This window comes from Callionymus lyra, chromosome 2 (genome assembly GCF_982586985.1).
Source record: "Callionymus lyra chromosome 2, fCalLyr1.hap1.1, whole genome shotgun sequence".
In the NCBI taxonomy this organism is placed as follows: Eukaryota; Metazoa; Chordata; class Actinopteri; order Syngnathiformes; family Callionymidae; genus Callionymus; species Callionymus lyra.
In genome coordinates, this window is record NC_141819.1 from 40,070,592 (window position 1) to 40,092,233 (window position 21,642).

A 21,642-nucleotide genomic window follows, 5' to 3' on the forward strand; every position below is an offset into this window, starting at 1 on the left:
ATATAATGCATTTAAAAGACTTTTTTAGAAGATGTAATGACCATTTATAATTACGTTTGTCAACTTATTACAAGCTCTATAAAGTATTAAATGTGGTAGATGTTAGGAATTTTAAGTAACGTGGGACAGATGTCTCGGAATTACACTGTAACTGCAAAAAAAAAGGATAATAAATTGACCTTTATAAACCATCATAACTTCTATAAAACCTCAAGATTGCATTGTAATTTCTTATGAATGTGTTATATATAATACATATAATGAAATATATTTAAAAAAAAAAAACATCATGGAAAACGTTGACAGATATTTTACATCCAAATGTCTGAGCACACAAAATAACTCTCTTAAGATAAATTGACATTGGGGACAAGAAAACAATTAAACCCAGAGATGGATTATCCTTAAAAGTCCCTTCCTTATCCTGGATTTGAATATAATCCAGTGCAATATGGACGGAGCCACGGAATTAGCTAAGATTTTCCCCACCAATTCCCAGCTGTTCCTTTGGCACATTCGCAGTGGTAGTGAAGTGCTTATCAGGACAACAAAGCTCAAATAAGAAAGCTGAGACGCTGAAACCATTTTTAGATTCCTGGCCAGAGTTTTTTTATTTGCAGTGTGTAATAATAATAATAATGATAATAATTGGCATATTTTCTCCTAATTAAACTTTATTATGACCACCTAAACCCTCATCCTTCATTTACTTTGATCAGCAGCTGAGGAAGGAAACCTTTGCTTCCAGTCCAGTCCTGCTTAAAGCCTTTGACCAGAAGTGAGGCTGGTCATCTGGACCTTCTCTCTCTTGATGCTTATTCTCCAAAAAAAACAAGCATTTTTTAATCTCTTAAATCATCCTTGCCCTCACGTGTAAACAAGACTAATAATGAAGAAGCAATGATCACCAAGATCCATTTTAGTCTCCATTTTGATTCATTATTTTCTTCTAGTTCCTTTTTATGTCACTCTCTGCTAATAATCTATGGCTCTGATCTACTAATTCAATGAAACGTGGCATCATTTTCAAACTGAGAGTGACATCTAGTGGTCTTTCAAAATGAAGACACTGTATCATGATACCTCATCAACTGTTTCATGAAGCCTCGTCAACACATCAATATATTTCTGTTTGTGTATTTTACCCTTCAGATTATTGTGGGTATTCATGTAGGTTAGATTATCCTGTTTTGTATGGTATGTATGAAAATACTACACACAAATCTGTTTTCTACTGTAGGGGGTTTCCCCAAACCCAAATCCCCGTGCACCATAACCAGTTTAATGTTTAATGTTTAAACAGCCTGACCTACAGATATAAACAGCAAAAATGAAGTACCAACTTTTTTATGATACATCTCAACATAAAGCTGGTCAGCAGGAGTTTGGGGCTGGTTTCTCTACAACAATATGGTCTGTCTTTTCAGACAGTAATAATCAGTAAGAGAGAAATGAAATACATTAATATATGCCTCACGGAATATAGCTGTGGTCGGGGACTACAGCCCTTGTACCTTCACTACACTGCAGCACTGAAATAAGATCACACATGCTTTTAAACTTCCATCATCCATATTTCAGCCTGTTTTAACACTTTCCAAGTGTGTGTCGATTAGAGGATACAGGCACACATCTACGTGTTACATGAAAAAGGATTCAAAGCTTTCAAGCAAACTAAATATACATCCAGGGAGGCGCTCGTGTCGGTACTGTACTGAGCCAGGCGGCTCAGAAATCCTTTGTTGTGTGTGACGACTTTGACCCATTTTGTTGGTACTACAGAGGCGTTTCCCTTTCTTCAAACTTTTTATCCTCGTTCCATTGATTCACATTTATCTTTCCTTTAACTCTCGCTCTGCAGTTGAGAGGGAAGCCTTATTCTTCAGCGCGGGGAGAAGAAAAAAAAAAGGTCTGTGACCGACCAAGTTCTCACTCAGATCCATCTGGTCATTCCCAAGGATTAGCCGAAAATGAGATTGTGTTCGAGTGTGTGTGTGACTCAAATGTAACGTAAGACGAAGGCGCATGCTGCTCGCTTACCCACGTCCAGGGGTTATCTGCTCAGCGAGGTGGACAGATGGACAGATGATGAGAGTGGATCTTGGCCAGCGGATGGGAAGTGAGCGAAGGAGGCTCCGTCAGTAGAAAGGCCAGGCAGGCTTTGGTGTGTGAAGGAGAGAGTGCAGTGCAAAACCACATGTACACTCTGCTAGGAATACAGAGTTACTATATGAAATTAATTATCTGTATATTTTCATTGCAGTAGATCAGGAATTATTCTAAAATTGGGGCAGAATATCAAAATGGATTTCCACACTAACCTCGTAGAGTAAGAGCTTTATGTCAAAGGTAGTCATTTAAAAACACATTTCTGCAATGTGTGTTTGAGTTGTGTTGTTGGATAATACAAACTTGGTTTCAAGAAAGCTTAAGGGCCTCTAGTCCCGGGGAGGCCAAACGTTTTTCAAGGCGGGCCAAATGTTATGTAGTGATCACGCAGGTTTGTCTAACTCACAAGACGCCAAAATCACTAAGGTCGTGGCTGCAATTCTTTAAATATTTACCAAACTTTCTTAAACAGGGAATATAAAATACCCATTTAATTCCTTTATTTCAACCTCACTTTGGCTGTCATTTGAAGTCCCTGTTTAATTGTTGACATTATGAAGCTATGTTCATTATCCTTAAATACTTACATCTTTACAGGTCACTATATCAACATAAAAAAATCATCTACTTTAAAAGCATCTAGCAGGCCATGTAAAAAGACACTGGTGCAGATATGTTCTTGGTTACATTTGAACTGTGCACGACTGGTTGATTTACAGAAACTTGAAACATTGATGAGCTCTGCAAACAAACAGAAATTTAAAGAGTTTTTCACTGAAAAACTGAAAAAGAATGAATAAAAGTATGAAGAGTTGTTCTTGGTAGGAAAGAAACTATCTGGAGTCTAACACTCAACATGATTGTAAACGTTGTTCATTAAGTTTATAACTGTTAGGATTTCTTGAAATTAAGAATGATTGTATGCAGAAATAGCATCACAATGAAGCTGCGATACGGCAAAATGTAGACAAAACCATTGTAGTTTTGTAGATTTTGTACCTTGAACATTTAATCACGTGGAAAGGTCAACAGCCTTTTGCTTCTACTCAAGTAACATTTTATAGACTTTCTTCCTCTTCTGATCATTTATCATTGAAAAAAACAACAGTAGTGTGAGAAACTATTTGGTCATGGTTTAAAAGAACACAATATTTATTTTCATAGTTACATTTTAAAACTAGATTTGATCTTTACTTTTACCAAAGGGCTGCAGGCCAGGGTCGTAAAAATTAGTTTTTTTCACATTTGATTAAGTGAAAGACAGACAGGAAAAATGTTTTGATAATTTTTGCATTAGCATTAACACTTAGCAGCATCGCTTTTTTGTGTATTTGACTCATTTTTGTTGTCAGACCTCTAGTTTACAACAGAAGAGGGCATCATGAAATCTGGTCACCTGGTTGGAACATTAACTTAGTAAAGAGGTCCCAACATGACTGCAGTTTTTTATGAAAAAAGTTCAGTTCTGTAGAAACTCCACCTGGTCTGGATCAACTTGCTGGAGTTCCAGTACATCTAGTGTAACCCTCTAAAAGACGTTCGCCACGAGTAAGACTTCCTCCTTGAGGCTTCCTCCTTAAGCCTCAGCCACCGTGTTAGACAAACATATGTGGAAAACAGGTCCAGGTGAGTGTTTTCAAGCCTTCGCTGCGATCAGAGTAATAACGTCTACGCTAAGTCGGCTAAACCCCGGCTCAAGCTCTTCACCTCTGTTGAGCAGGATGATCTAAGTTAAGAGGAGAGCGGCAGAGGGGTTCTGGGGGGGGCAGGTGGAAGGAAGTCCAAAGGTGACGGTTCGATGGAGAACTGATGGAAAAGTCAGGTTGCAGTTTCGTTAACTTTGTTGCGTCAGAAGTCTGTATTCTTGAGTTGAGTTTGAACAAACAAAGATGACTTCACAAGCTATGAGTCGTTATTAATGTTATGTTATTAGCTGTAGTTTTCCCTGTTTTTTAATTGATCGTAATGATGATAGAAATATTGTTTTAAAAAAGCCCCACCCTTAACTATTCTGCTACTGCACACACTCACTAGAATATTCATTTATGAACAAACGAGAGTCCTCATGAATTATTTCTTAACTACATCAGGCAGTTAATTCTTGCTGAATGTACTCATTTCCTCATTTAAAACAATTATATTCCAGTATTGAGAGAAATTGTTGCAGTGGCTTCACATTGGGAAGAGTAGGGGTGTGTATTGCAAGAAACTGACGATACGATACGTATCACAATACAGGATGAATAAAACAATGTATTGCGATATATTGTGATACTAGTAACAAGTATACATTTGTATTATTGTCTCAGTTTGATCCCTTGACTCTGCTGTTAATAAAAAAAAAGAAATAATATTGTGAGAAAGCAATATTTTTACTCTTGGTCGCCTAAAACGTGTGCCCTGGGGGCTATTTGCGACCCATGAGATGATATCCTGCGGCCCTAAGTGTTTATGAGTATGGGTTGAGTAACCCTATTTTTGCCAGTAGGAAAATAGAATTTATGCAAATCCGTCAAACGTCTCCCACGAAGAGGGGCCGTTTTTCACGCCGCTAAAATAGGATTGGTTTCTTTTTCATCCGCATCACGTCGCAGTGCCCATGTTGAAAGGATCGCTCAGGCAGGAAATGAATGATGAAGGTAAAGATGTTCAGTGAATTTAAGAAATAAAACAGACGATTACATTTTAATTCATAAATTTAATTCATTTTTTAATAGATCTTAAAAAACAACAAATAAGCTGTTTTTATAGACAGCTTTTAGCGCGGGACCTTATGACTAAAGCCCTGTCCTAACCCGCCGTACTTGCACTTGCGTGCTGTCTACTTGCAAAAAAGTTGGTAAAATGTGGGTATTCCGTATGTGGTGAGTACCGCCTCAGTGCGGATTCTTGAGCACGCCGACACGCCGTAGCACTTTGAGTGCATGAGGAACTTTTGGCTGGGTTCTGACTTCGGTCGGGCTACGGATTCACCCTACGACAACGGTGACCCGTGTGCCCTCTACACCTATTGTGCCCACAATGCGATGTCTTTAAGTCTTTAAAAATGTTCCCACGGTCAGTTGAGTGAGTGGTGGGTGCTTAGTCCGTGCGTAGACCGCTTACTCAGCGTGTCCCAGGACAGTTCTGCTGTCCAATGAGCATGCAGAACTCACATGGACCGTTCTGAGTGGTCGCTTCTCCGCGCTTTCAACGTTTCATCTGTTGACACTCCCTCTCCCGTATCAACGCAAGTAATACCGTGTTGGCAGCATCTTGAAGCAGCAGCCACTGTGACTTCTGTGACTTCTGTAGAACTTCAGAAGGTTGTTCCGGCCAGGGCCGGGTCTAGACAGGCATGTATGAGGGGGCAGCCACAAATCATGAGGGGGCATTGTGCTGTTACTTACTTACTTACATGTAAGTTTGAGGGGGCAGGATAAACTCACATTCATCGCATATGCGTGTACTTACAACATGCGAGAGAGTGAGGGCACCGTACGTGAGCAGCATGTGTAAGTACGGTCTCCTCGCAATCGCACAGAGATCAGCATCGTACAACTCTCTCAACAGGTGCGCGACGGACGATGCACGCAACCACTCAAGGCCAGGCATGACGTGCAGGCCGAGTACTTTCACCTTGTTCAACTGTGCGAGTGACATGCTCCCTCCCTGCTCTTACCACTCCCTCACTAGTTTTCAGAAAAACCTGGCGGCCGTGGCATTCCCAAAACACGTACGAACTAAAAACTTGCACGGTTGGTTGTGACCGAGGCTTAAGGAAGTAAGTAAGTGAAACGTTATTTGTAAAGCACCTTTCTAGACCAGGGTCACCAAGCACTTTAACAAACAAAGACAATATACTGCTAAAATAATGTGTCAACAAAGTCAGTAGACTCCATCAAGAGCAGAGGAAAAGGAAGGTCATTCCAAAGCTTAGGAGCAACAGTCTGGAAGGATTTCTCTCCTCTGCTCCTGAACCTTGTGCGTGGAACCATCAGTAGATTCTGATCCACAGACCTCAGAGCCCGAGCTGGGGTGTAAGGCTGGATCAGATCACTGATGTAAGGAGGAGTCTGACCATGAATAGATCTGAAAGTAAGAACCAGAATTTTAAAGTTGATCCTGAAAGAAACTGGAAGCCAGTGAAGAGTTTTAAGGATCGGAGAAATGTGAGTTCTTCTACTAGAGCAGGTCAGAATTATTGCTGCAGAGTTTTGTATGAACTGAAAATAAACTGTTAAAATAGTCTAAACGAGAAGACAAAAACGCATGGATTATAAGCTCCAGATCATGTTTTGACAACATTTGCAATAATAATGTGAACTGATATCTAGTGATGAAGCTTCATGTAGCAGTGTCATTATTTTCAGAGTCCAGTAGATGGCAGTCTCTTTACCGTCTTCCATTGTTTTGAACAACTGTTCTAATAAAACATCACATCATTTTAAGGCTGAGAGCGCCACCTACTGAACTCTAAACAACATCACACTGCTTCATGGAGCTTCATCCGGGGAAAGTTCATATTGTAAATAATATTATTTTATTATGTCAACAGGTTTGAGAGCTCGAAGTTGATCTTTAATTTACACTTAGAAAGTCAGTGATTGACCTGAATAAATACATTCAAAAAAAGTAAGAAATAACTTTATTCTGTGTAGTTCACAATGTGAGACAATCTTTAGTATAGAGAGGGGAGGAAAGTGGGAGGAAAGTGGTCCCCCCTTCTCTTCCTCACTCTTTACTTAAGCTGCTTCATATTTAAGAAATGCTTAACTATCCTCCCCAACCTCCTCGTCCTCCCCCCCTCTACTCCTTGAAAGCTGGAAATAGGACAGTGCAGCAACGGAGGGGTTAAGGGGATCCGGGGCCTGTGATTGGCTGCCGACCGGCGCTGTGAACCAGCCTACAGAAAGAGGTAACCAGGCAACCTCAGAGAGGGAGAGAGAGAGTCAAGAAGGAGAGGAAGAAGAGGGGGCAGAGGAGGAGGAGAGAGAAAAAACGCGCTGAAAAGAAGCCTGACATAGTTTTGTGGGGAACGATGTGAACGGGTGTGAGTTGCTGCGCCCGGCATGGAAGAGTGGATTACGCGCTCAACACTCCGCGGATGTGAGAATAAGTCGAGAGGAGATACACGGGAACCACTGGAGTCTAAAGGCTTTTTATTCCGCCGCAAAATGGGAAATAACTGTGAAGATTGTCGCTGTAGTCTGAAGGTAAGTCCGTCCACGCAACAAGCTGCACTTGAAGTGATGCGCAAAGTGTGTGTGTGTGACTTCTACTGCGTCTCTGAGTGTGTGTGTGCTGTTGCGACCACTGCAATGAATTATCTATCCACTCCTGCTGCTGGTGCATCGGGATGTGGGTCCGCACGCATGTGTGTATGTGGGGGGAGTGACCCCCGCACTGTGTGTGTGTGAGTGTGTGTGTGTGTGCGTAAGGCGGGAGGAAAGACGCTGCTGCTGCGTTTTGGCATCTGTCTCCCTCTCCGTCTTCAATCATCCAATAGTACACGATCTGTAACCATTTGAAGTATTTTAAAACACACTGACAAGTTGTTTTCTCTCCCTGTGAACTAAACACGGGTGCAGTTAAAAACGGGTAACCCTCCCACCCCCCAATACACAAGTAAAAAAAAAAAAACCTGATCAGTGAAGTGTCACAATTTCAATACATCCAGCAGTCATCCATCAATGTCTGCGTGTTAATCTGGTTGGCTCTGGCTCAGTATCCAGCTCCAGATCTCAGCCAGAGACCGGGTCCGTCAAGGGTGTGGACATGCTGGTCCAGAGTCTTCATGTGAGACACCGTGGACGCTGGAGCCGCTTCAATGGGTCAATCTGCTCTCCCCCGTGTATTTGTCATAGATGTACCCATCATTCATTCTGCATACATCTCTACATATCTGGGGGGTTCTCTATCAGCGAGTCAGCGTCTGCAAGATACATGTCCCTGCCATATATCTCCTGTACCCACGTCCATTCATCATCTTACTTCATCTGAAGTGGATTTTGGACAGGGCCGTGCCAACATTTGTGGGGGGCATGGGCGGGACATACGTCCATCACACTTCTGCATTTACTAGCTGCTTTTATATTTTGCATTTTAAATTTACCAAACTGTCTCTAATCTGGGGAAGAGAATCCCAATCAAATGACATCATTCAACTCTGTGTCAAGAACATTTAAGACAAGACCTTTAAAAAAAGAAAAAATGGCATTTTTTTTGTAAATTGTCCTTGAATTGAGATCAGAATTTTAGGCTGGCAGAATTTTAATTCCCATCTTAGAAATATTTGGGGTGGTTTGAAGGTTGTCTACAACAAGGGTGACAAACTCAATCGCACAATTGGACAAAACTTTTTATACATATGATTACCAAACTTTTTTTTTTAAACATAGAGCATCAAATCCTTTACTTCCAAATCAGATTTCAGATCTGTCTAATTGTTGAAATCAATAATCTCTGTTCCCTGTATCTTCATCAATGGCATCTCTATAGGTCATCATATAAATAGGAATATATTTTAATTTATGCGATGGGCCAAATAAAATGACTTAACGGGTGCGATGTGGCCTCGGGTCACCAGTTTGACATGTGAATTAATTCGACACAAATGAAGGGGTACAAGATTAGTGCCTCTTTAAATGAACCCAAGGATTTTAGCTACAGTACATGGAATAGTCACAAACATTTTTTTGAAACCTTTTCTACTTAAAAATAGAGTTTTTCTAATGGATGGTTGAGGAATTTTAAGAGTAGAGTTTTCATTAATAACATTTTTTTCTGAAAACTTACTTACTTAAGTAACTTAATTACTTAATTTCTTTTTGTTAATAAAACAGAATCAGTTGTTAAAATATGATTTATTTTTGCTATCATTGCCAGCCAGCTGTGACATAATTAAACCGTTAAATTAAAATTCTATTTTTTAATCTACTGTAAAACCTCAATTTTAAATATACCTTATGTTTAGTGAATTCATTTATTTAGTATTCTTATTATAAATACCATATATATTAAACAAGAAACAAAATCTTAATTTATCCCAGAATCTACAAATATTTCTTTCCCACCTAAGTAATTACTCAACATCCACCTTTTTAATGACTTGAATACTCTTTTCCAACAGCAGCCAGCTGGCCCTTTTACTTCTGCCTGTATGGGCCCAGCAGGCAACTCGTGGTCGTCATAGTAACCTACCAAGTATTGTGAGGAACTTCAGAAGGGAGAACCGTGTGGCGGGGTCTCTCTTGTGTTTCATTCACCTCCCTTTTGCTTCTCCATGCTCCTTCCTGCTCTGTTGCTGAATCAAGCTCACTTTGTAAACCGTGTTCTTCTGCACTACACTGAAGTACACGCTGAAAGTTTTATTTTTGAAGACATGGAACCCTAGATGTTACACAGAAATATCTTTTTGATGTTGTGAGGGTGGATACAAACTTCTCAACTCTTCAGTTGGTTCTGGTCTTTTGTCCACTTTTTAAAACGTCTGAAAAGAAGCGGCTCCTGCTATCATAGATCTGTTCGGAAGTTTTGCAAAATTAATGGGTCTATGGGGCTTCATGAAACAGTTGATGAGGTATCATGATACAGTGTCTTCATTTTGAAAGACCACTAGATGGCGCTCTATGCTTTATATTTTTTGACTCTAATCTACTAATTCAATGAAACCTGGCATTATTTTCAAACAGAGAGTGACATCTAGTGGTCTTTCAAAATGAAGACACTGTATCATGATACCTCATCAACTGTTTCATGAAGCTTCATCAACACATCACTAGTAATAATCTTACTTTTTAGACTAGTTTTTTTTTAACTAGGGGTCATAATGTTTAGATAATGTTGAACACAAAACATTATTTATCTCTTTCCATGAAACTAAAGTTATTATTCTATACTGACTATTCTTTTTTTCGGGATTGCGGGCGAGGGAGGGTGGAAGCCAATCCCAGCTGCCAAGGGCGAAACACATGGGACACCCTGAAGAGTCACCAAGTTGCACAGAGCCAGGCATTCATAATCATTCACTCTAAGAATACTCAATCAACCTCTCCAGGTTTTGGACCGTGGGAAGAAACCATAGTTCCCAGTGTAAACCTACACAATGAAGGGAAAAATGCACAAACTTCACTCAGAAAGGACAAGGTTGTTTAAATTAAACCACTTTCATGATTCGGGAATTGTGTCCTGTGACGTACAGTACACTGCTTTTTCTGCTTCTTCAGTCGAATGAAAGTTGATTTATTTCAAAGATTCATTTGTGTTTTTATGAGGTCAAATCTAATCCAATCCTAATGGAACTTCAGGAAATCACAAATCTTATTGAATTAAGTAGTTTTCATACAGACAGACAATTATATAGAAACGTTTCTGACAGGTTACTAAAACAATGCATTTATATATTTCATTCATTGAGACGTGGCCAGAACAATTATGACCAGCGGGTTATTATTACTAAAATAAAACAAGTGATTATTGAAATATATTTGCAAAAAATATGATTTAACATCAGATTAGACGAATAAATAAAGTATGAATTAAACTGTTTATAGCATATTTAGGGTTAATTTGATGATATCATTACTTAATTACACTTTCCTCAATTTCCTCAATATATTAAGGTGACTCCTCATTCGGGAACAGCTAGAGGAGAAAAAGTTGCCAAAAGTTGCCAAAGATTAGAAGAAATGTAGAGTCAGTATGAGCACCACTCCAGCAGTAAACAAGTGAACGACTTTTGTAAACTCGTCATTGACTCTAAAATAGCGACTTCAACATCGTATTTACTATAATCTTGTCGTTCCCAAAGTGGCCCACTTTGCTGCGCCGACGATCGTTGCTATGGCTACAGGTTGACAAGAGAAAATATTGATACCTTATTTAAGCTACCTGCTCACTTATGGTGTGCTCTCTGTGACATTTCTTTAAATTAGCTGCGCAGGAAAACAACCAGCAGGCTGCAGACGCCCAATTTAACAAGCACAACCCATCATTTTCCCAGTGGAGGTGAAGAGGGATCTTCCTTTTTCAGAGTTTGGGGATTTGCCGCCTGTTGAGCTGTTACCTCTTCACATAATCTGCATGTTGTTATTTCTGCAGCTCGTTTGGAGACGTGAATATTGGAAAAGGCCATTTGGACATCCCTCCTGCTAAAGAAGACATAGTTGAAACATAGTATATACACATATTCGACATTTAATCCACTATACAATTCATGAGAGTTGACATTAAAAGTCACATCACCTACTGTTGACACCTTCTACTATTTTTCCTTTGACGACTGCACTCATTCATTACCTCTGCCAAGGAGGTTATGTGTTGATCTGCGAGCAAAATAGCTCAAAACTGAATGAATTGATGAATTCTTGAAAGGGAAAAAGTTGATTATATTTCAGTGGAAATCCAGTCTTTTCTTCTGCTTATTTGTCCATTACCATTATTGTTACATTTATTATTTACTCCATGTTATACATTTTTGCCTTGTTATTTTTTTGTAAGCACACTGTATGTTTAATCTAATATGTATATGTTTTCAAACAAAATGTTATTTTTTAATGCTTTCACAACTTAAACTTTCCCACTGTGGGATTAAATAAAAGAGTATCAGTGAAAAGCATTTTGTCCTTTCTCAACAACAGCAGTTGCTGTTCACGAAAATGAAAATATTATTAAAATAAGAACAGTTAAAAAACCCTAAGATAATACCAATTAAAACAAGGGAAAACAAGTAAGCAAGTGAGTTCTGGAATGATTCTCCTTCTGGCTGTTTCGTTGACCTCATTGCAATGTTTTATCACATAAATACTATTTCAAATGCTAAAAAAGATCAATAGATGGAGGAAAATATGATTGTATACAAAATATATTTGCACACAATATGGGTGTTAATATTAGGTTTTTTGATGCTTTTCTAATCAACAATTGTGTCAAAGGATTTATGTAAATCGCCACATCATTGCAAGTGTTATTAATCTTACATCCTGGATAAGAAGGTCTATATAAGAAGAGTGTCTCGGACAGGAGAGCAACCCCTGCTTGTTTGTCCTTTGGCTGCTTCCCCCACCGCCCTGGTTAATCGAGAGTAGATAGATCAATAGATGATAACGTTCTCCTGGATAAACAGTGACTCCATTTTTCTGTCTGTACTTGAGCTGTGGGAGCTACTTGCTCCTGTCAGGGAAACACAAATAATGTTTATTCAACAAGTCATTTTAGTTGCTTTTTATCTCAATGTTGCTGCTTTAATGAGGAATTTTCTCACTTCAGAGACAGTTTCAGGTTGTTTGGACGAGTTTGTGATGTCTCTCTGTGCAGCTTGTGGGGAGAGTCTGAGGAAAGGGGGTTTGGTTTGTTCTAAACCAACCTAATGTTGAGTTCAATTACAATGATCGTAAAGTGACTTGTACACATCGCTGTCTCATATTTATGGCTATATTAGAACTGGATGAATCATCCGAACTCAGTCAATATCTGGATAACTTGCCAACGACGATGAGTCAGCATAGTTCAGACCCACATAGTGGTGTGTCACGACAGCGTTACACACTCGGTATTTTATGTCTGCTCCTGCATAGTGAGTCAACATGTTTTTGTACTTTTGGAAGTGACAGAGTTTTGCTGTCACGTTCTTTAAGGTCTTACAGTAAAACAAGAAGACTAGACTAATCGTATTCCTCTTGAAGGTAAACTTTTTTTTGTTCTATTTAGTCTTTAGCTTGACAAAAGAGTTATCAGGGGCCTGCAGCTGGTTTCTGTGCAACAAGATGGTCCCATATACAGTAGAGTATTCTTGATTTTTCCAGTAAATTTAGCAGCGTCAAGATTTAACACTTTTAGAACAGAAATAAAGTGCCCGTGGAACAGTAGTGGCCACGCAGGGGTTCCTAAACTTTCCCATACCATAGTCCCTTAATCACCATTAGCCTATGGCCGGGGATCCACTATTACAAAACACAGAATCATCAAAATATATAAAGAAACATCAACTTTTAAAGTTTATTTCCTTTATTACAGTTTTTAACATGTACTATTTGTTAAGCATAGGGAATTATTTAATGGTGTGTTTCCAGTACTGGATGCCATATTTTTATATACCATTATTATATTTCATTTTTCCCGTTCCTAAACATTTTCTGAGGCCCCTATAGTCTTTTTTTTTAAACTTTCTTGTGAAATCTATCTGTCTTATTTAGGCTCCTCAATCCTTCTTTCTTCCTGCTTGGTGGCCCCTCACAGCAATCATAGTTTATAATGTGGCCCCTGAGGAGATCAATAATCCTCTCTTGAATAATCAATCGACAGCTTTTGTACGTTAAAAACGGTTCTACTTTAAATTTCGGAATCTTAGATTTGTATATTCATTGTTCCTTTGATATAACAATTATGGTTTAACCATTAAATAAAACACGTGTCATGAGTCTTCTGATTCAAGTTGGAGTGACAGCTCATGATCGATGTGTAATGCCTGGCTCTGAAAACGTAACTGCTAGTTTACTCCTGACGTTGCTCACTTTCTGTTGAATACAAAGGATGTGTTAGTGGCCTGAGGTGCCTTTGTGTGTAAGAGATCCGTAAATAATTGACCTCAAGTCTACCTCAGCAGTTTTGCAGGGAGCTTGCATGTATGTCAATGTTCTATTCCTCTGCCTTTATTCACTCATGGGGAGATAGAAAACCTGTTTGCAATCAATATTTGCTGGCGCAACACACACACACACACACGCACACGCACACATGCTACACTTGCTATCTCAAACACATAACTGCGCTCAGAGCGGCTGTCAGTGAGCCGGCCGGTCCGCCCAGAGGTGAAGATCAAACTGCCAGCTAATCTGACTGCGCTGGTCTGTAATCTGTAATCTGGTAAAATGCTCCCAATCTGTCTCCACAGCGGGACCAGCATCTGTAGACAACACACTGACACACACTCTTTGTCCTCACATGTTCAATTTGACATTTGGAGCTAATGCTAATTTTATGAGCACAACAGTGAGTAGTTCAGGATCCACGTATCAAACATTCCTGGGAAAAAAACCTTACTGTTACAGAGAAATATTTTATATTCAAGAAACTTTGATCAGAAACGTGTAGTGCAAATGTTGTACTAACATCACAGGATTGTATTGTAAGTAATTATCATATTTGTAGAGTGGTAACATTACAGATCGCCTGTAACTTCAGTGTAACTTGAAGTTTAATTCATCATCTATCGATAACTGAAGGTGGAAAGTGGTTGTATTTTTTATGTAGACATGTTGTTCATGGTTGAGGAAACAAGAAACCAAGAAGTGGGCAGCTAATGTAGATGAAGTGACAGGTGTATGTATACATATACTCATGTTTTGATGATGCATTCTGAAATTAGTTTTTTCAGAATAAAGAAATCAGGGAAGTTTTCAACATCCTTTCCGGTGCTCAAATGAATGAAAGTTCAGCGTGAGTTGAAGCTAGTTAGCAATATAGCCAATACACACCCCGACCAATCAAAGATGTATTTTAATAGATACAATTTAGAACTTTGTAATACTCCTTTTGAGTAGGGATGACCTAGAAACTGGTCACGTCATTATGAATTTACATTTAGATGTTTTTGTCCAATAATTTACCTTTGCCAGGATATGTCTGGAAAATAAACATTATTTAGTTATTTAGTTTATTAGCCAGAGATATGATACAATATATGGCAGGGGTGGGCAAATTAATTTCTTCAAGGGCCACATTAAATTCTGTGAATGTTGTAAGGGGCCGTTTAGAAAAAGAAAGACGAGAAAATCCCTAAAAAAAGGACAAGCGTCATTAGGCCGTGACATATATTAAGCTAAATAAGCTGCAATTTTATGCTTGTATGAGTTTTTTTCAAAACATTTCTTCCACTAACTTTAAATATTTTGACTAACTATATAAATATATACTCAAAAAAGTATACACAAAAAGGAGGGAAAAGGTAAATAAGTGTTGTAAATTAATAATAAATACAAAATACACTTTTAAATGCATTAGAACCATTTATACATGATGATACTTTGACATTACAAGGGCCGCATAAATACAGTCAAAGGGCCGCATGTGGCCCCCGGGCCGCACTTTGCCCAGGTCTGATATATGGTATTATTAAAACATTAAAGTCCTCCTTCTAAAACTTTGCCATTAGAGCAAGAGGGATTTTCTCCACCGACCCATTAGTGTTTCAAATCAACATTATCTCCTTTTGTCCATTTTTGCCTGGATTTGCACTCAAGTCTGTCCGATGAGCAACACTTGCAGGTGAAACCACCGGGGTGTTCGCGCTGTTAATGGGTTTTTGACTGAAAACAAAAGTGCTCAGAGCGTGAATTTGCAGAGGAAACGACTCACACATGCACACACGTCAACACACACGGACACAATAATACACCAGTTATTTACCAGTAGTGCCAGTACATTAACACAGCAATTAATTCACCATCGTTCAACCTCAACCCCCCCAGGAGTCAGGATCACTGACCCCCATCCCCAAAACCTCACAGGACACATCGGCGCCTCGGTTGAATTACATCCACCTCCGGACATTTTCAGCTCCACTGAGAGGGTGACACATTTTAATTTCTTCTACTCCTCTCTAAATGCACGCTGATGGACAACAACTCATTCTTTTGTCATCCTGGCAAATGAAAACATGTATCGTAGCGAGGGGCCAACACGAGTGAACTTGTTCACTTGTTTCCCGAAAGAGCTGCCCCGCTGACTTCCACCCCGGTAGTGAGCACCAGGATGCAAGGCAAATAGATCAAGACGAGAATGAAAAAGAGGTTCTCCTCAGAGGATCGTCACTTTATATTCCTCTCTGTTCTTTTTTCTTTCTTTCTCTCTCAAGGTAGTGACTTGTGGTGCCATTGCACGTCACTGTTGTTGTGCTGGTTACAGTTGAATACCAATGAAATGATCCACATGTATCTATATTTCATCAGTGAGTATAACACCTAAAACATCTTGTAGACAATTTGAAAAGGAGACAGTTTTCTGTGTATATTGTTGTACTTTTCAATAAAACTGTGACTGATATTCAGCATGAATAATATGGCTGACTGAGTGAAGAGACAATTCAGAGACTCTCCAGGCGAAAATAATTCTTATTTCAAGTAAAGAAGTTTGACTCAAAGCACATTTTAAAACCACAGTTGAATGTCACATCTCAGTCAAGTTGCCTCTAAAAAGAGAGCAAGTTCGAGAATGCTACTGCCACCTGCTGTCCAATCGGCATGAATTAAAAAATGACTATCTTCTGTACTATACACCGCCACCTTTTAAACGATCACCCTTGAAATCTCGTTCTTATAAAACAATGCGACTAATCTTAATTTTGCTATGGGTTTACGGCCTCAGGGGGGCGCTCTAGAAGGATGCGCAAGAGCTGGACAGAAGAGGTTATGCACAGAGAAAGGCAGGCTTTTAAGTTAAAGACGATCGATCTGTCAGTTAAAGATGAAAACGTTCTGGTTTCTTTTTTTATCTAGCCGTTTTACTGCTGTGTTACAGTTTTTTAATGCAAAAAACATGTCTAATAGACTTTTCTTTGGGTTTAAAATGTCCTACTGGGGCTGATGTTGAACAAATAATATTGAAATCCGTGTTTTAATGAGCAGCATGGCAGGTTTCGGCGCTCTCTTGAGTAGTATTTTATTGTTTCCCCATCGGCCTCAAACAAGATCAACAGCTGCAGGTTTTCAAATCCACAATATTTTTCAATGTACTTTTTGCTTCTACCTTTTACTATTTTTTGTACGCGTTCTTCAGTGCGTTTCAGATGAGAGCCGCTCTCTCCAGTTCAAGGTGCATTAAGGAGCCAGATGCTTCATTCAGGGAACACAAAGTGTGACAGTGACTCTCATGAGAACGCTCAACCATGACATACACCTCGGCATGCGTTTACTCATTCACAAACTTATGAGTCAGAGCACTCCAGAGTCACACAAAAGCACGTTTGTGATCACACAACGGAGGTTTTATGGTGTTTCACGGATCATGAAATCTCTCCATCCCATAAACCAAGTTAGGTTTCAATTAAGAAAGAAACATAACGATCAAAATGTTCGCCTATTTTCTTTTTCCACGCAGCATTAAAAGAAGAAATGAAAATCCTTCCAGGCTTGCTTTAAGTGATTTGGAGGTTTTTGCTTACTCTGCTGTCTCGAGACTGATCTTTTTTTAGAGGAGGTTATCCAAAATAAAACAGATTAGAAGGATGCCATTTCTTTGTACCTGAGGGAGCGATGTTTATGTATGAGTAGGAAAATGTCGCGAGGCACAAAAACTGAGGTGGCTAACAGACGGTAACGGTAATAAATGGCTGCTTGATTTGAATGAATCGGTTGAGAAGTGCAACATTGTCGTTTTTTTGTTTTTACTCTAATTAATCCACCACCCTTCCAGACAAAAACGGCTTTTTTCTGTCCACAAACTTTTTTTTAGTTCTCTCACTCCAGTGACAACACCGATGATACAACATGTATTGTTGTAATCCAAGCTTTCCGTTTTCCGCCCACTTACACCACAAATGGATTATATGCTGCAGACAGATGGAACACAGATACATGGATTGCGTGTCACACAAAGATAAGACCATTAATCCATAGCCAGTGATCCACTGATGGACCCAGCGTGATATCATCACCTCTTATCACAAAACTCTCAGCTGGTAGTTTGAAGATCGCTGACGATTCAATGATTGGTTTCACAGAAATGGTTAATAAAACTTAGTCACTTGTGAGGCAGCAGCTTTGAAACCTAATGAAAAGCTGACGTTTCCACGGACACATGCTGAGTTTAACCCTTGACTCTGAGATAACACAAGGGTTAATACAAAAACATTTTTTGGTCATAAAATACTAATCTACTTTCAAATACTATTAAGTAAGTTATTGATCCCTGTTATTATTTTTCTTTATAACTTGTCAATTATGTATTAATGTTTAAGCACAATTTTCATTTTCATTATTGTTGTTAAAAAAAGATCTTCTTATATTCGATATATAATTCACATCTTGTAAAAATCCTGATTATACCTCATGCATGCTGTCCCCTCTACCAGCTATTGCTATGGGTTACAACCCCGAGGTTTAGCCTTGTTGCTGAGAAGGATTATGCACTCGCTACCCAGCAGGAAGTATGGGCCCTCTACTACAAATCTTACTATTTCATTGTTGACAAAAGGTTGCATTTGCACTGCAAAATCCTTCTGGTCTTACATTCATCCTACTGCATTTGCATGATTTAACCAATAGAGGACAGTGCACGGATGATTAGATTAGATTAGATTGACTTTTTTATTCCCTTTGGAGATCTCGTTTGGGAAATTAGATTAGAGTACATAGCAAGTAGGAGATACAGCGAGTCTTTTAAACGCAAATTAAGAACAAAGTGCAAATAAAAAGGAACAACGTGCAAAGAGTTAAAGTTCAAATATAAAGAGCATTTTATATGGATGAAGTAGAAACACAAGGTTACTATTGTTGTTACTACACGTGTTATTACACATTTTATATACACTGGGTGGCAAGTGCATTAATCCATTTTAGTGCTGAGGCCAATCCAAATAACAAAATGAATAACTAACCATTGGTTTCCTTTATCTAAATTAGGTTGGACTGGAACAATTTTTTTTAAATAAATGTAAGCAGCAAATGCATAGTATCTCATTGACGGCAATTGTAGTGTAATTTGATCTATGAACTTATATATTTATATAACAACGGCCATTAAACAATAAAGAAAGATGTTTTGGGTAGAAAATTCAGTTTATAAAATCAATATGGGTCAAGATAGTTTTTTAAATGACAGGTTATTAATCTGTAACGCACTTTAAGGTCATTTATTTAATCATAGTTGCTCTTGAGGTGTAGTAGAAAAAACCTGTTGTTTACTCCAGTTGTGTTATGTAATAGATACACAGCTTTTACTGCGATCTTCGTCCGGCCTTTTACGGTCACCTCGTGGGTGTCGTTGTGTTTGTGTAGAACAGTTTTGTCAGCAGACGATGAGTCCACAGTGGACGTTTATCGTCAGAGAGCCTCGGCTGTAAATCGTGCCCAGAACTAGTCCTTCTCTCGTGTCCTCCCAATCTGCCTCGGACCAGAGATCCCCACAACTTTTATGATCCCCACCGCGATAAACACACACCCAGGACGAGATTGCGTGGTGGAGATGTGAAGCCAGTTTGTCTGTCGAGTGACCTTCCCCACGACTGGACCTCTTCACCAGAGTGAATTGACCTCGGCAATTTATTACCTTCTCAGCAGACATCCATCCAATCTATCCCTCAGGGACGCTCTAATAATACCAGCTCGGGCCGTCCTCCTGTCCACTTGCTGCCTTCCCTTTTTCCTTGAAGCTCTGTGACTGTGTTTGACGTGGATCTGGAGCTCATGAACGTGGTGGTACGTGCCTCACAGTTGTAGGTCGGATTGAAGCTCGTAGTTTCTCCCTTCTGATCAAAATTCCCTGGTCATCCACGGTTCTCCTTCAAGAAGCATCTTAAGACCTTTTTATTTGTGCTTTTTCTTAACTTTCTTGGGGCCTCATATAGACCTTTGCCTGTTGTAATACGTCCCTCCTTTATTTTTTTAGCCCTGCCATTTATAATGTCCATTTTATCCTCACCATTCACAATGAATAAATGAAGTTCTGTCTTACAATTGTTTTTCGCCTGAATTTTCTTTTACTATAAACACTAACATTTTGATTACTGGGTGCTCTTACTCCTTTATGTCACTCTTTCAATTGAAGAAAAGGTGTTTCTCATCAACTTTCAATTAAAAAAATGTATATAAATTCCCTTTATATATACTTAATTCTGCTTATATTTATAATATGTTTGGATAATTACACTGGTACAGCCCTATTTTCCCTTTCATTTTATATTTTTTGTCTACATTTGCTTTTTTTGTAGAATCTTAACTTATCTTACAGTATATAAGATGACCCCTTTAGACATAAGCATTAAAGTCAGTCAGACAAGGGGCCACAACGTGTCTTACTAAACGTTCTGAAACAGGAATTAAGACTTGGATAATAATTATCTTGTGGTTTATTATAAATTAATATTTCCTTCCCTCAACTAATCTATTACAGTTATTGGAAGTCTCTTTCTAATTATAGACGTGAAAAATCTCTTATATCTTAATATATCAATATATAAAATATCTTAATCCTCTTTGGTTTGACACTTGCTCCTCAAGAGTGCCCTGATGGTGAACGAAGAGGCTGAAAGCGAAGGAACAAAGATCAACTCAGAACTTTGAAACTAAGATGCGAAAGGTTTTAAGCGACAAATACTTCCAGGTGTTCCCGTGCATTTAATGATTCCCCTCTGAGGGTGGAGATAGCAGCGCACACAGATGCTTCGCGCTCATACTTGCTCGCTCAGACTGGCGGGACTAATTACCCAGAATTCCACCACGGTGATCACACCAGCGCGGCACGCCTGGCAAAAGCTCATTCAAACACATACAAATACAGCCGGCTGCTCCCTCGCCAACTCATTACACCGCTCTTCCCCCCGTCGCCTCCTCGTCCTGTCGCCATCTGCAGGAGGAGGACGGAGGGAGGCGTGGTGGCTGCGAGGTCAGGAGCTAGAAGGGGGGAAGGCTCTAGTCTCGGTGAAGCTCGTGGCTTCCGGCGCCGCTACAGGTAACAAACACATCAGTCAGCCGCTCCACGCACCTGTTACAGTACAGATGGTAAACCCATAGAGAGCCAGGAGCCCGGGCGATGAAGAAGGATGAGCTCTCAGGTAGAAAAGGAGGGGAGAAAGAGGGGGAAATTGTGTTTTTTTTTTTTTTATGGTGAGGCTGTTAGAGGAGGTTGAGGAAGGGCCCGCCGGGGGAGTCTGTGTTGTCGGGTCAGAGGGCCACGAGACATTAGGGGTTTGAGGAAATTGAATATCGTGTTACTGTATTGAACAGCAATGGACCAATTTTTCTAAATACATTTATTTTTTTGCCTTGCATAATTCATAAACTTAATTCTGTTATAGTTTATAATTTACATTTTTTTGTCTAAAATTAAACAATTTCACCATACATTCAAGAAATGTGGTGTAGCAGTGTGAATAAATATTGATACACTTAAATATCGCAATATTGGTTTACTTTATTTAGTAAAATCATTTTATTATTTTTTGTATAATCATAGATGGTGTTTTTTTTTATCAATGAACTGTTTGTAAAATAAAATAATATATATTGTTCATATTTGTCTTGCAATTGTGTTTAAAACAAAATTGATTTTATTTAAATTCTATTTACAATTAACCTGCAAATATTCACATTGTGATTCATTATTGTGTTCAGGTGATTTGAAAAACCTGTATTTTAGCTAAACATGTGTATTTTGACACATGTGCGTCTAAGAGTTCACGTGTCTTATTTCTTCCATCCATCAGCATATACAAGGCGTTTGACAGGTTCATCTCAAACCTTTGTGTCGCTGCAGGAAACATATAAGGTGAAACATTCGTACCTATAGAAAACCCAAGTAAAGGATTGTTTTTTTTTAGACTATCACTCTATGAAGTAG

General features: G+C 39.0%; 1 protein-coding gene across 6 annotated transcripts in view; it reads left to right on the forward strand.

Moving 5' to 3' along the window:
• Positions 1-6,906: 6,906 nt before the first annotated feature.
• Positions 6,907-21,642, forward strand: part of dab1a (DAB adaptor protein 1a) — a 93,194-nt gene continuing 78,458 nt past the window's right edge. For 2 of the 6 annotated variants that reach the window (XM_087785185.1, XM_087785188.1), the window contains exon 1: positions 6,908-7,304. The gene's annotated coding sequence lies outside the window, so the exon portion shown is untranslated. Of the gene's footprint in view, positions 7,305-21,642 lie in introns of all 6 variants that reach the window. The other 4 variants (XM_087785186.1, XM_087785189.1, XM_087785187.1 and 1 more) reach the window with 3 other exon arrangements.